General features: G+C 46.3%; 1 long non-coding RNA gene across 1 annotated transcript; it reads left to right on the forward strand.

Annotated features, from left to right (window-relative positions):
* Positions 1-547: 547 nt before the first annotated feature.
* Positions 548-5,503, forward strand: LOC122687610. The gene is made up of 3 exons (XR_006339186.1): positions 548-762; positions 3,470-3,702; positions 5,444-5,503. It is a non-coding gene; the product is annotated as an uncharacterized LOC122687610 (long non-coding RNA).
* Positions 5,504-14,707: the final 9,204 nt, after the last annotated feature.

Below are 14,707 nucleotides of genomic sequence, written 5' to 3' on the forward strand. Positions count from 1 at the left end.
TGGGGCCGGGGGGGCTGCGACTTGCGATCCTTCGGGAAAGACCTCTGGGCACCCAGAGCCCCGGGTGGGCCTCGCGCGGAGCCTTCGACCCTCACTCCACCCCCATCTTCGTCCACTGCTTCCCGATTTCCTGGGATTGCACAATTCCAGCGTTCCTCCTTTAAGCTGAAGCTTTTGCTTGCTTATCAGACTTTTGAGTACACATTTAGCTTTTAACCCTTTTTTGACAGTAGAGTCTAAGGGTGTAGGGTTTGGAAAGAGCCTTGGAAAGAGGGATTGAAGGAGAGGAGCTTTGGGGGACCTGGGCGCCCGGCAAGGCCGAGGCGGAGGGACACGCCCCATATTTCATAATGGTCTGTGGCTTTGGCCCGGGGGCAGGCCGTGAAGAAGTCTATGAGGAAGTGACCACCGGAGCTGGGAGTGCGGGGGTGTGAGTCTGAGTTGGCTCTTATCCGTTGGATGCCAGCAAGGATTTGAGTCCATTCTGTGCTCTCAAGATGAGCCATAAACCAAGTTCAGCAGGCAAGGAAGGAGGCATAAAGGGGGAGGCTGGGGTCGGGGGCGGATGGGGGCGGGCGGGACCAAGGAAAGGGATCACGAGTCCCCTCGGATCGTGCTGGACATCCTGCTGGGTGGCTTGGCAGCGCACTGTTCGGTAACGTCAAGCTTTGCTTTTGGACGCAAAACGGAGAACTCTTGAAATTGGCCACTCTTGTAAACTGAGGTGCTGAGACATCCAGCAGTGTTTGAATGATGCTTAAAGTGAGTTTTTTCCAGACAAAGGCATGGTTTAAATGTTAAGTGAAAACAGCAGAATCCTTGCAAAAATGACGCGTTGAGAATCACTGGGGGAAATAATATGCCAAAACACTGGCGTGAAATAGGGTGTGGGATTATGGAATGATAACAGGGTTTCTTTACTTTCTTCTTTTTTTTTTAGGCTTTTTTCTTTTTCCCCTAACGAACATATTTTTCTTTTATAATCAGGAAAGAAAAATCAAGTTACAGAAAAGGACACATGTGTTTGTGTCTTAGCCCAGGCCGGGAGGCGGGTGGTCTTCCTTGATTTGGAATGCCCAGGGGCAGCAATAATGAAGCCTGTGATCTTGGAGGGTTCGTGGAAACCCCCTGACAATCTCCTTCCAGAGCTTTTCTCTGCTAAAATGTAGAGGGTTTATGTTTTCCTTACAGTTCCTGGCAAAGTACTAAAAGGATCCCTACCCAGTTTGCTGCTTGGGTGGACATTCTGCATGACTCCCCAGATATCCCCAAAGCAAGTAACTGCCTCCCCCCCCCCTTCAAGGCAGCTCACCAAAGATAGTTTCTCTCAGTGGTTGGCATTTCTGTTTCCTCTTTCTCCTGGCTGAGAGACTGCCAAGTCTTAGAGAGAGGACTGGGATTTCCACAGAATCCTCAATCTGAAGAGAACAGGAAGCCAGTCTCACTGGAATTGGCTGTGAAGGACGTCCAGCAACCACTGCCCGTTGGTTCCCTCTCCGCCCGGCCAGAGCATGATGTCAGAGCTGGGTTTATGGCATGTAACCTTCGTAAGTGGGTGCCCCTCGGGCTCCCCTTTGGAGGCAGGTTTTCTGAGAAACCACTGAAAGCAGACACCTCAGAGGCCCTCCTTTCCACAACCTCATCCATGGCTGTGGAAGGGGCTCCCCGCATTCAGTCATATGCTTTTGTGAAATCTGCCAAGTAAGAGCTTTTAACCACAGTTGTTCAGACATCTGTCTCTTTCCTGTCAACTTCTCCTTTAACACACTTCTAGGCCATGCAGGATGGTGTTGGGGTGCCTGTGGTGTTTTCCAGAACTGTCTTGACATGATACATCAATAGCAGGTTGCGAAGTTAAAAGACACTTTTCTAAATTGCCAATAGGAAGAAACATTTTGATTAAATCATTCTAGAGGAAAAGACTGAATTCACATTTTGTTCTTTCTATAGAGCGTATTTTATGTATTTATTTTTAAATATTATTATTAGTTTTTTGGCTGTGCTGCATGTCTCCTTGCGGGACCTTGGTTCCCTGACCAGGGATTGAACCCTTGCCCCCCGCAATGGAGCCCTAACCACTGCACTGCCAGAAAATTCCCTAGAGCATATTTGAAAGGGTTGTTGGGGGTAGAGGCCACGATTACACAGTCAAATGTGTAGATAAAAGACTATTTTGGGGCCATGCCATGGGAAATGCAGGATCTTAGTCCTCCCACCAGGTATCAAACCTGTGTGCCCTGCAGTGGAAGCACAGTCTTAATCACTGAACTGCCAGGGAAGTCCAAAAGAGCGTTAAAGGGGTATGTCAGGCAGTTAACTAACACAGATATTTTATTTTCCTGAATTTTTGCAACGTTAGCGGTATTCAGCAGCTTCAAAAATGTGTAACTTGTGATTTATTTTCTAATTCTAAGTGAATACTTTTGTACCTGATTTTATAGTCTTAGTTGTGTATTCTTTACCGGTATTATATGAACAAACAAATTTCAGCCTTACAAAACCTGAATTGCCTCATTCCTTTCTGTTAATTTTCCGCCTTCTGACCTGCTGATCTTCCTGAAATGTCTTCCTTATTTGAATAATCTAGAGGTGCTGCCCTCCCCGCCCTCAGGAGGGTGGGAGAGGGGTGACGAAAGAAGCCCACGGTTGCTGATGGCTTGGTTGCTTCTGTGTGTGTTGTACCAATTCGGGCTGTCATGACTGCTGCGTCACAGATGAGGACACCGAGGAGAATTAAGTAACTTGCCTTGAGCTGAATGGCGTCTTAAGGCGTCTTAAGGCTTCCCAGGTGGCGCTAGTGGTAAAGAACCCGCCTACCAATGCAGGAGACGTAAGAGACGCAGGTTCGATCCCTGGGTCAGGAAGATCCCCTGGAGGAGGGCATGGCAACCCAGTCCAGTATTCTTGCCTGGAGAATCCCATGGACAGAGCAGCCTGGAGGGCTGCACCCCATAGGGTCACAAGGAGTCGGACACGACTGAGCACACATTATCATGGCATCCTGTACCAAAGCCACTACCGTAGAGCCACAAGCAGCACCATCTCTGGAAAGGACCCAGCCCCTCTGTAACTGCTCCCAAAAGCCCCCCAGCAGGCGTCCTGACCCCATATTAGGCAAAAATACCCGCGGTAGTGCTCGTTGTAGGCACCCTAACCAGCCTTCCACCAGGAATTTTCTTTGTCTTGAGGCTATAAGAATTGGCAGCTAACCCAGGAAATGCGTTGACTCTCCTTGGTCTATTAGGAGGTCGCCCCACTGTGCTCAAAGTGCCCTTATCGTCTCTGCTCTTTGTTCTTAATACACTCATTCCCCCCTGAAATGCTGTGTGTCTGGAAATTCCTTTTCAACCACCGTCCGACTGCCATGACAGTCCACTGAGCTAAGCCATAACTGCTTTTCCTCGAATTCCCTTCTTGCATGGTTCTGAATTAGCATGGATCAGCGGATTTTTTTTTTTTTTTTAAACAGGATTTAGAAGGTAGAATGCGGCTGTTCTCCTCTCAGGAGACGGGCAGGATGAGAGGGATTGCTGCTGCTCACAGCATTGTGGTTATCTACTGGCGTCCTGTAGAACAGGGATGCAGCCAGTCTTGACATTTCCTCCAGCACCTGCTGCTACGGCTTCCCTGGCTTCCCTGTCTCCTGGGCCAGGTGCCCGTTTAGCTCCCCGACAAAGGCACCCTGCTGGCGACTTGGAGATGGTGAGAAACTGATGGTGGTTTCAGCATGTCCTTGTACACCCCTCCTTTCGTCCACCTTCTCTTCCCGCTCTTGCCCAGGCTGCAGGACCAGACACAGGAAAAAAAAAAAAGTCTTACACAGATTATGTAGCCAACTTCCCTGATTTATTTATTTTTAAAACAGTTCTTTCTTTATTTGGCTGTGCCAGGTCTTAGTTACGGCACGTGGGATCTTTGATCTTTGTTGTGGGCTTCCCTGGTGGCTCAGTGGGTGAAGAACCCACCTGCAATGAGGGAGACTTGGGTTCAATCCCTGGGTTGGGGACGATCCCCGGGAGAAGGGCATGGCAACCCACTCCAGTGTTCTTGCCTGGAGAATCCCCATGGAAAGAGGAGCCTGGTGGGCTACAGTTCATGGGATCGCAAAGAGCTGGACATGACTGAGCAACCAAGCACAGCACAGTGGCAGGAGGGATCTTTAGTTGCAGCAGGAGAACTCTCTAATTGTGGCATGTGGGATTTAGTTCCCTGACCTGGGATCAAACCCAGGCCCCATGCATTGGGATGTAAGCTCTTAGCTACTGGACCACTGCCGGGCCAGCCGGAAGATTTCAGCGAGCAACACGACGCGTTCCTTTAGGCTAAGAAATAAAGACACAGAACAGATGGGGTCGAGAAGTTCGCTGCAGTCAGCGATGATTCTTTATTTCTCAGGGTTACATTTATACTAAACCAAGAAGAGAATCTTCAGAAGAGAAAATATTTAAAATATTTTTCCATATACATCACTTTGAGATAACAATCACCAGAACTCTCTGATAACGTCAAGGGGTAAGAAAGGCATCCCGTTTATCCGTTTATCTTAAGGGTGGTCGTGAAAGGCTATCCATCTGCATCATGTGTGCATTCAAGGCTTGCTAATGTTCTGTTAAGATTTAACTTGGATAATAAATTCCAGAGAGGGGTGGCGAGACAGAGAGCTATGTCTGCGAACAGACCCTTGAGGATCAAGGCAGCTCCCAGAGCCAGCCTTTTGGTTCAGGCCGCTCCCCGCAGACCGCCAGGGAAATCCCTCCCATGATTTCTTAAGGTCAAGCCCCTATTTCTCTCTCTCTCTCTCTCTCTCTCTCTCACACACACACACACACACATTGTAGGGTGATTCTGTTTCTCTGATAAAAATCTAACTGATCATATTCCCAAATTACACAGCACCTAGGGGTGCACTCCTAGAGAGTCCTGTCTAGCGCTGGAGCCCTTTGCATCTCAAGCCAAACTTGTCATCCTGCCTTTCCAATTCCCCCAATCAGACCTGGCTCTGCCCACCCCCATCATACTTTCTGAGGCTCTCCACAAGATACTGCTTTTCTCTCTTTGAGACTTTAAGGATGTTTAAAAGTGAAGTATATGCTCGATTTGCAATGTTGTGCTAATTGCAGATATAGAGCAAAGTGATTCAAATACACATATATGTTCTTTTTTTCCATTCTTTCCCATTTTACCTTATTGCAAGATACTGAATGTTGTTCCCTGTGCTGTGCAGCAGATCCTTTTTTTGGGCCATCTTCTATGTGGCATGTGGGATCTTAGTTCCCAGACCAGGGATCAAACCCATGTCGCCTGCCTTAGGAGCTCAGAGTCTTAACCACTGGACAACCAGGGAAGTCCCAGTAAATCCTTCTTGCTTATCTGTTTTCTATATGGTAGTGTGTATCTGTGAATCCCATACTCCTAATTTATCCTTCCTCCACCATCCATCCAGCATCCACCAAAGAATTGATGCTTTTGAACTGTGGTGTTGGAGAAGACACTTGAGAGTCCCTTGGACAGCAAGAAGATCAAACCAGTCAATCCTAAAAGAAATCAGTATATTCATTGGAAGGACTGATATTGAAGCTAAAGCTCCAATACTTTGGCACCTGATGCGAAGAGCCAACTCATTGGAAAAGACGCTGATGCTGGGAAAGATTGAGGGCAGAAGGAGAAGGGGGAGACAGAGGATGAGATGGTTGGATGGCATCACCGACTCAATGGGCATGAGTTTGAGCAAACTCTGGGAGATGGTGAAGGACTGGGAAGCCTGGTGTGCTGCAGTCCATGGGGTCGCAAAGAGTTGGACACGACTGAGCTACTGAGCACCACCACCATCCGTGAGTCTTTGAAGATAAACTTCTTGAAAGCCGCGTGTGTGCTGCTGTTCTTCCCACGCTGTCTGCCCCACCTGCGCACCCCTCTTATTTCCTTCATTTCTCCCTGCCTCCTCCCTCCCCAAACCCACAGTCTGAGTTCTAAACCTCCATTTCTTGTCTGAGCTTCCACTTCCTGAGGACTTTGTCGCTGTCCCAGTTTAGCATCTTCTACTGCTCCACAGCATCTCATGTCACTGTTGATCTCTGCTGAGACGGCACCTTCAGAGTGTGGGTAGGTGCTGGCCCCTGTCAGTCAAACAGAGCAGCAAGAGCTCTGAACTCCAAGTAGGCCCTACCATTGCTTGACGGGGTGTCCTCTGGGCCAAGAAATTCCAGCAGTAAGATCAGGGGGACCCGTACAGAAGTAAAAGCATATACTCACGTGAGTCTCTAGTGCCCCAGTCCTGTGTCCTCAAGGAGTCCAAGCTCGCTCTGCTCGCCCCAGGATAGACCAGTGTATCTCAGAGACGAGGTGTTGAGGTAGGGAAGAGACTTTAATCGGAGAGCCAGCAGCCTGAGAAGATGGCAGGCTAATGCCTCAAAATAACCATCTTATTGGGGTCTGGAGGCCAGGTTCTTTTATAGATCAGAGATGAGGGGGCGGTGAGGAAGCAAAGTAAAAAGGCCATGAATCTAACAAACATCTAGAATGGAAGCCTCAGGGCAGGGGGTGTGTTAATTTCTTCCTTCCTGCCATCTGCAGGTGGACAGGGTTCTGAGCAGAAGCACCTTACTTTAACAGTCAGGCAGAGGGGCAGGACTCTTTGAGGCAAACCGTTCTGTTTGAATGTGGTAACCGAAGCAATGAAAGGCGGGTCAAAGAAGCAGTCCTCCTACGGAGTCAGAATTGGCCTCCCTGCAACACTCACTGTGTCCATCAGGGCCACAGTGCCTTCCTTTCCATTCCCTGTGAAGAGGGAATTCACAGGGCCTGGACTCCATCTGAGGCCTGTCCATGCTGATCGTGCTCGGCCACCTCTCCAGTGGACTCTGAACTCTCTGCTTAGTGCCTGTGGGAACGACAATGGAAGGATAAGACCCCCTCTGGACAGGGGAACCTTGAAGATTGTATTCAGGTTACTCATCACCTAAGAGAAAACAGATACTAATCACCCCTGCCTCCGGACAGTATCTATCAGAATGTAAGCACAGGCTTATCGGTTATTAACTGGTTGGAATGTAACCAAGGGCTTATTGATTATTCACTGTTTGAACACATAACATGTGAATGATGGGGTTATTGTGATTGTGTTTACCCTTCCTTTGTAAGCCTCAAGGGATTTGGGGTGGTGGGTTTGGACACGTACACATGGGGTATAAAAAATTTTCACAAATGTTGGTCGGGGCCCTTGGCTAAGAGGAGACTCTGCCTTGGGCTCACCGGTGTAATAAACTGCAATCCAATATCTGCATTGTCCTTCTGAATAAGTTTGTTTCCCGGAAAGCGTGGCTATAACACCTGCAAGTGTTGCCTTTCTGCTTCCCCGGTGGGGTCCCTGCAAAAACTCCATCCGAGAAAGTCAGACTGTGTTCTCCTCTCTTCCTTCCCTTGCCAGAGTAACTCTTTTAAAACGTGACACTCTGCATTCCCCTCCTCCGTGAAACAGGAAATGAATGATACTCGAAAATTTGGCAAGGAGAAGACAGAGAGTGCAGAGAGAAGAAAATGTGCAGGTCCTCTGAACCCCTATAAAAGGAGAAGTTACGCCTACATATTATGTAAATAGCAAAGCTTTAATATTCCTGCCCCTGGCGAGTCCCCTGGGAAAGCCCAGGAAAGGGGCCCAGGCCGTCTGGAAGCTGCCTGTGGGAACTGGGAGGGGCTGGCAGGAGATGTCTCCACCAGTTTTCTGGGCCTGGTTTGTGTAACTAATTCAGAGAAATTCAGATGACTCTGTATTTTCTGGGAAGGTTCAGATCATATCATTATCCCTCCATGTGTAAACTTGGCCTCTGGGTCCTGCAGACTTCCAGGAAGAACCTGGTAGGTAGGTTGGACAGGAATAAGAGTGGCTCATTGCTCATTAAGAGGCGGGCCCAGAGGAGGCAGTGGCTGCTGAGAATCAGCTCAGTGCAGCTGGGCGGTGTCCCCAGAGCTTCTGATGAGCCATCACTGACACTGTTAGCAAAGCGGGAGTCAGGCCCACACCCTCCAAAGGGACCCTGCTCTGGGATCTGTCCACCTCATCGCGAGCCTTGGAGGTCAGGGCAGTGACTGATCTGCTCAGCACTGTTGTGCATGTTGCTTTTAATATTTATTTCTTGACTTTTGGCTGCACTGGGTCTTTATTGCTACACTCACACTTTCTCTAGTTGCAGTGCGTGTAAGTGCAGTGAAGTGAAAGTTGCTCAGTTGTATCTGACTCTTTGCAACCCCATGGACATAGTCCATGGAATTCTCCAGGCCAGAATACTGGAGTGGGGAGCCATTCACTTCTCCAGGGGAATCTTCCCAACCCAGGGATCAAACCCAGGTCTCCCGCATTGCGGGCAGATTCTTTACCAGCTGAGCCACAAGGGAAGCCCAAGAATACTGGAGTGGGTAGCCTATCCCTTCTCCAGCGGATTTTCCTGACCCAGGAATTGAACCAGGGTCTCCTGAGTTGCAGGTGGGTTCTTTACCGACTAAGCTACGTGGACTCTGGAGCAAGGCCTGAGTGTGGGTTCAGTAGCTGTGGTGCACAGATTTAGTTGCCCTGAGGTATGTGAGATCCTTCCAGACCGGGGATCAAACCCATGTCTTCTGCATTAGCAGGCAGATTTTTAACCACTGGACCACCAGGGAAGTCCCCACTCAGCACCTTTGAACACCCTTAGGATATCTGGGAAGTTCTCAGGTTATCAATCCTGCCCCTTCTAGAAAACTCCAGTTCCCAGCCCCCATCACTGTCCTGTTATTTAGTCTGAGCCAAGTCTCCTTCTCTGAGCTGAAAAATCTTGAAAAATTTTACATCTAAGAACCACTAGGAGTTCCCCCTCAGATCTCAGTTTTTCACTAATTTCTCATGAGGGATTCACTTCGTTATACAGCAGAAAGTAATGCAACATTGTAAAGCAACTATACCTTAATTAAAAAAAAGAAAAAAAACAATGGGTGGGGGGTGATGGAAATCACTTGAAGATGTTAAAAAATAAAATACTCATGAGGGAAATCAGCCCCATATAATCAAAAGAATTTTATGTTATGTATCATAAAAGTTAACACATATTATCCCACCTAGCCGGCCTGTAACTGAGTCACCAAAATATTTTGTTCTTTACTTGATTCTTAATTCTTTTACAGATCATTATTTCACTCTTATAAATGCTTATTGTCCTTGTAATAAATCTTTTGGGGAAAAAAGACTGAAAAAAAAAAAAAAGGGAAAGAAGTCTTTAAAAACAAACTGCTAAAAGGATTCCCTAGCCTAAATTCTAATAATCACAGCCTCCTTAAAATTGCTTGCCAAAGGCAAATACAGATTTTGAAAGACTTCCACAAATAATGAAAGGCTTTAGTCATCCAAATGAGTAAGCAATTTATTTCAACTGATTTTTATAAACTAGTGAGTTTTCCATCCTACCTGATTTATGACTAAAGCTTTAAAATGAAAACTAAGGAGAAAAAAAGCACATATTATTCTAATTCTCTTTCTCTGCAAACATTTATATGAATATCCTTTCAGATATATTCTTTACCTTGTTCACTGGTTCCTTTTGTTTTAAAACATATATTTGAATTTTTTTCAGACATGTAGTCTGATTACTGTTACTCTTTGTGTTTGGAAAATGTATACTGGAACTACTGAAATTAAAAGATGCTCGCTCCTTGGAAGGGAAGCTAGACAGTGTATTAAAACGCAAAAACATCACTTTGCCAACAAAGGTCCATATAGTCAAAGCTATGGTTTTTCCAGTAGTTGTGTATGGATGAGGACTGGACCATAAAGAAGGCTGAGCACCAAAGAATAGATGCTTTCAAACTGTGGTGCTGGAGAAGACTCTTGAGATTCCCTTGGACAGCAAGGAGATCAAAACAATCAATCCTAAAGGAAATCAACCCTGAATATTCATCGGAAGGACTGAAGCTCCAGTACTTTGGCCACCTGATGCAAAGAACTGACTCATTGGAAAAGACCCTGATGCTGGGAAAGACTGAAGGCAGGAGGAGAAGGGAGAGGCAGAGGATGAGATGGTTAGATAGCATCAGTGACTTCCTGCATATGAGTTTGAGCAAACTCCGGGAGATAGTGAAGGACAGGGGAGCCTGGCATGCTTCAGTCTATGGGGTTGAAAAGACTTAGCGACTGAACATTGAACTTAGCCACTCCCAGGACTTATCAACTAAACAACAAAAATACTGGAACCTCTTGTCAGATGTATACTGTTTGTCTGGGAGAAACAAAGACCTTTCTTCTCTTTGTGTCTGTTTTTGGAGAGTTGTTATGGACTGAAGGTGTCCTTTCCAAGTTCATACGTAAAAACCCCAACCCTCCATCCCCTCCACCCAACCCACCCCAGGGCAGAATTTGGAAAGTAATTAGGGTTAGGTGAGGCCACGAGGATGGGGGACACCCAAGGTGAGATTAGTGACTTTTCTGTAAGTCAGTGTTAACCTAAATAAACCTATCAGGCATTAATCAAGCAAAAAAATGTTTATTTGGGATCAAAGACTTGCAATTCAGAGCACACAGATTCCAGTAGCATTTTTAAACAGTGTCCCACTAGAGACTAAAAGTCAGGGGCTTTTAAAGGCAAAGGAAGAAGTTTGCATCACAAAGAATTTTAATTAGAGTTGGAAGCAGAAGCTAGTCTTGGCTAAACAACTTTGAGTGCCAAGGCTCTCACTCAAGGGAGTAAGGGTTCCTTCCTGTGACAAGTCGCAGGTGTTCTTGCAGAGTCCCTGCAATATTTATGGTTTCCCAGTTCAAAAGTTCATGATTCCACCTGGTGCAGACGAGTGTAAAGGTCAATCTCTTTAATGGCCTCCTAGTTTCCTTAAAAAAAAAAAAAACCTCTTGACATAACTTCATTTTATTTCACATTTCATACCAGGAAGAGAGCTCTAAGCAGAACCTGACCATGCTGATACCCTGGTCACGGATTTCCAGCCCCACAGCTGGGACAATTTCAGTTGTTTAAACCACCTGTTGCTGTTCAGTTGCCAAGTCACACCCCACTCACTCACACCCCATGCACTGCAGCACGCCAGGCTCCCCTGTCCTTCACTACCTCCTGGAGTTTGCTCAAACTCGTGCCCTTTGAGTCGGTGATGCCACCCAACCATCTCATCCTCTGTTTCCCCCTTCTCCTGCCCTCAATCATTCCCAGCATTGGGTTTTTTCCCCCAGTGAGTCACCCCTCTCATCAGGTGGCCAAAGTATTGGAGCTTCAGCGTTAGTCCTTCCAATGAATATTCAAGATTGATTTCCTTTAGGAACCACCTAGTCTTATGGTGTTTTGTTATGGTGGCCTGGGCTAAGACAAAGGGTCTTTTAAAAAAATTGTTTTTGATGTGAACCATTTTTAAAGTCTTCACTGAGTTTGTTACAACATTGCTTCTTGTTTTAAATGTTTTTGTTTTTTGGCCACAAAGCACAGTGGCCCCTGACCAGGGGGAGAACCCATAATCCCTGCAATGGAAGGCAAAGGCTTAACCACTGAACCACCAGGGAAGTCCCAAGAAAAGGGTCCTGATCTCCGGCTGTGACAAAGTGTGTAGAAGAGCTCATAAAACAGGTGTCAGGAACTGAAGTGAGTAAGTCACCTGGCTTCTGTTCAGTGGATACCCCTCTCACTTTACAGAGATCATTTAGGGAACAGCAATAGTCAACATTTCCAGAAGTCAGTGCTTGGGCTGTCAGGATATAATCTCCTCTCAAGAACTAAGTCCCAGGTAATGCAGTTCCTGTTCTACAAGTCACTCAGAAGTTGCCAGTCAGCGTTTCTGGGTCAGAACCGTATTGCCCCATGGAGGAAATACAATTCCAGCCACAAGTAAACAAACCTGATGTTTTAACCCATCTGGGAAGCCTTCCTGGGAGCAAATGAATGATTCCCCTGGGGCTTTGTGAACTGGTGAGTCCATTCTAGGGGCTTTCATTCCTTCTGTTGACAGTGCCCAGTGATGTATGGACCCAGGCTGGGACCTCTGAGCTCTCAGATGGTTGACCCAAGAGCCCCTCCTCTCCATGTGGAGTCCTGCCTGGGATCCCCTCTTCTTGGGAGATGCATGACTTTCCTATTGATGCTGTAAGAAAATTTCCCAAACTTAGTGGCTTAATGGACATGAAATCGAGCAAATTTCAAAAGATCGTGAAGGACAGAGAAGCCTGGCATGCTGCAGTCCACGGGGTCACAAACGGACACAACTTAGCAACTGAACAACAACAACAGAGGCTGGAAGTCCACAAGAGGTTAACAGGGCTGCCTTCCTTCTGGAGATTCTAGGGGAAATCAGTTTCCTTGCCTTATCCCACTTCTAGAGGCTGCCTGCATTCCTTGGCTTGTAGCCTCTTCCTCTGTCTTTAAAGCCAGAATTGTAGTGTCTTCAACTCTCTCCAGTCTCTGGTGCTGGAGCTGAAGCTCCAATACTTTGACCACCTGATATGAAGAGCTGGCTCATTGGAAAAGACCCTGTCGCTGGGAAAGACTGAAGGCAGGAGAAGAAGGGGGTGACAGAGGATGAGAGGGTTGGATGGCATCATGGACTCAAGGGACACGAGTTTGAGCAAGCTCCGGGAGCTGGTGAAGGACAGGGAAGCCTGCTGTGCTGCAGTTCATGGGGTCGCAGAGTCAGACACAACTGACAACAACAACAATACTATCATAAATCTATTTGTTAAGGCTTTTCATATATTAGGATATGCATTCAACATAATAGTCAAATTTTGTATATGTTGCAAAATGATCTCTACAGTAAGTCTATTTAATATCCATCACCACACAGTTATAGAATTTCTTTCTTGTGATGAGAAATTTTAAGATCTACTCTCTTAGCAACTTTTCAGCATGTAATACCATATTATTTATTAACTATAGCTACCTGTATGTTATGTCCTGAAGACTTAATTGTTTTAAAACTGGATGTTTGCACCTTCTGATTGCCCTCACAAGTTTCACCCCCACCCCCTGCCTCTGAAAACCACCAATCTGTTCTCTGTACTTATGGGTTTAGTTTTTTCTTTCTTCTTCTTCTTCTTTTTTTTTTTTTTAAGATTCTATATATAATTGAGATCATATGGTGTTTGTCTTTCTATGTTTGACTTATTTCACTTGACATGGTACCTTCAAGGCCCATCCAGGTTGTCACACATGGCAGGATCTCCTTTTTTTTTTTTTACAGCTGAATAATATTCCATTGGATGTGAGAGCTGAACTGTGAAGAAAGCTGAGTGCTGAAGAATTGATGCTTTTTAACTGTGGTGTTGGAAAAGACTCTTGAGTCCCTTGGACTGCAAGGAGATCCAACCAGTCCATCCTGAAGGAGATCAGTCTTGGGTGTTCATTGGAAGGACTGATACTGAAGTTGAAACTCCAGTACTTTGGCCACCTCATGCGAAGAGCTGACTCATTGGAAAAGACCCTGATGCTGGGAGGGATTAGGGGCAGGAGGAGAAGGGGATGACAGAGGATGAGATGGCTGGATGGCATCACCGACTCAATGGACATGGGTTTGGGTGAACTCTGGGAGTTGGTGATGGACAGGGAGGCCTGGCATGCTGCAGTTCATGGGGTTGCAAAGTGTCGGACACGACTGAGCGACTGAACTAAACTGAACCCAATGTTAGGATCCTTATAAGGAATGGGGTGAGGCAGGAGTGTCAAAAAAGGAGATGTGTTCATTGATGGATGCATGAATAAAGAAAATGTGGTATACATGCAACGGAATATTCAGTTCAGTTCAGTCGCTCAGTCATGTCCGACACTTTGCGACCCCATGAACTGCAGCATGCCAGGCCTCCCTGTCCATCACCAACTCCCAGAGTTCACCCAAACCCATGTCCATTGAGTCAGTGATGCCATCCAACCATCTCATCCTCTTTTGTCCCCTTCTCCTCCCACCTTCAATCTTTCCCAGCATCAGGGTCTTTCCCAATGAGTCAGTTCTTCGCATCAGGTGGCCAAAGTATTGGAGTTTCAGCTTCAACTTCAGTCCTTCCAATGAACACCCAGGACTGATCTCCTTTAGGATGGACTGGTTGGATCTCCTTGCAGTCTAAGGGACTCTCAAGAGTCTTCTCCAACACCACAGTTCAAAAGCATCAATTATTTGGTGCTCAGCTTTCTTTATAGTCCAACTCTCACATCCATACATAACTACTGGAAAAACCATGGCTTTGACTGGATGGACCTTTGTTGGCAAAGTAATATCTCTGCTTTTTAATATGCTGTCTAGGTTGGTCAAAACTTTTCTTCCAAGGAGCAAGCGTCTTTAAATTTCAAGGCTGCAATCACCATTTGCAGTGATTTTGGAGTCACTGTTTCCCCATCCATTTGCCATGAAGTGATGGGACCAGATGCCATGATCTTAGTTTTCTGAATATTGAGCCTTAAGCCAACATTTTCACTCTTCTCTTTCACTTTCATCTAGAGGCTCTTGAGATCTTCTTCACTTTCTACCATAAGTGTGGTGTCATCTGCATATCTGAGGTTATTGATATTTCTCCCAACAATCTTGATTCCAGCTGTGCTTCATCCAGTCCAGTGTTTCTCATGATGTACTCTGCATACATTGGGTATCCATACATAATTGAGGAAATCTCCCCATCTCAAGATCCTTAACCTAATCACACCTGAAAAGTCCACTTTTCCAAGTAAGGTAACATACACATAGGTTGTGGGCATTAGGATGTGGG

This window comes from Cervus elaphus, chromosome 31 (genome assembly GCF_910594005.1).
Source record: "Cervus elaphus chromosome 31, mCerEla1.1, whole genome shotgun sequence".
NCBI classification, from domain to species: Eukaryota; Metazoa; Chordata; class Mammalia; order Artiodactyla; family Cervidae; genus Cervus; species Cervus elaphus.